This window comes from Perkinsus marinus (genome assembly GCF_000006405.1).
Source record: "Perkinsus marinus ATCC 50983 genomic scaffold scf_1104296948168, whole genome shotgun sequence".
In the NCBI taxonomy this organism is placed as follows: domain Eukaryota; phylum Perkinsozoa; order Perkinsida; family Perkinsidae; genus Perkinsus; species Perkinsus marinus.
In genome coordinates, this window is record NW_003210279.1 from 38364 (window position 1) to 39691 (window position 1328).

The window sequence follows — 1328 nt, forward strand, 5'->3', positions numbered from 1 at the left end:
TTTGGCTCCTACAACCGATGACGATGACGGCTTTATGTACCTTACCACGACATATTATGGCGTACGAGGATCGAAAAGGGCACGACCCGTATTCCCCTTCAGGAAGCTCAATGATGCGACCGTGCAACTTCTCAAGGACTGCCCTGTCCGACAAGATCCGTTGTACTCCATTCTTGACGCTACAAGAGGGTATAGCACTCTGAAGCTGATGGATGTCTCGGATGCATTCTTCCGCATCCGGACGGGGCCCAACTTACGACAAATAATGACGGTGTTTATCGACGGTCAGCGATTCTTTTTCTGCAACCTACCCTACGGGCCTAATTTTTCGCCATTCGTCCTACTCGCATGTATGTCCCATATTTGTACCACCGCGAAGTCACCTTACAACATCAAATATTATATGGACGATGTCGCTACGGATCATCCACATCCTCAACAGCTGCAGCAGCTCTTCGACAAGTATCACTTCCCTACTACTCTGGTCGACGTATCTACAGTTCAAGTTGCCCCTTTCTTAGGGCTCCAAACTGTCGATCATGGCCGCTCCCTTCGCTATAGCGACAGAGGATGGGCGAGTTTCGTTACTCACGAGCTTCCTAACAACCCATCCTTGCGGGACGCACTAACATTGCTAGGGAAGGTTATGTCTCTTCCCGAGGTCTTGCCCTTCTTCTTACTGCCAATTCGCAATTTACTACAGTCTCAAGTGGCGAAATGCCGCCATCTTCTTTCGTCTTGGGATGCAAAACTATCACCAAACTTATTGAATATGCTGCGAGAATTCCATGAAGCTTTCAAAGAAGCCACCCCTCCGATCATCCACCGCCACATCGACGTCACTCTCCCTATTGAGATATATACTGACGCCGGTGCTTACTGCGGGTGTTACCGCTTCTACCAAAACGGTGAAGAAATTCTCCGAGGCCAACACACTTTCACGTCGACAGAGGTTGCCCTCCATATAAACTGCAAAGAATTAATGATGGTCCTACTAGCGATGCAGAGATTGGCCTTACTCGAGATGCGTATGGATTCTCTATTTAAGGATATCAACGTTCTCGTGGACAGCAAGACTGTTCTTTCAGTTCTACAACACGGTCGTACCAATGCTGGTCCAATGCAAGTGTACATGGAGAAGAAGCTCCGCTTGCTCCGAGAACTTATGGGAGAACGGCTCAATACTATATGCTTCACCTATGTCGAGACTAATAGCAACTTGGCAGATATTGGTACCCGTAATGATCTCCACAAACGTCTTATCCAACTGAGAGACTCCGAAGCTCTTGAGCATGACGGCGTGCAACCTATACAAGCTGCTGTCATCC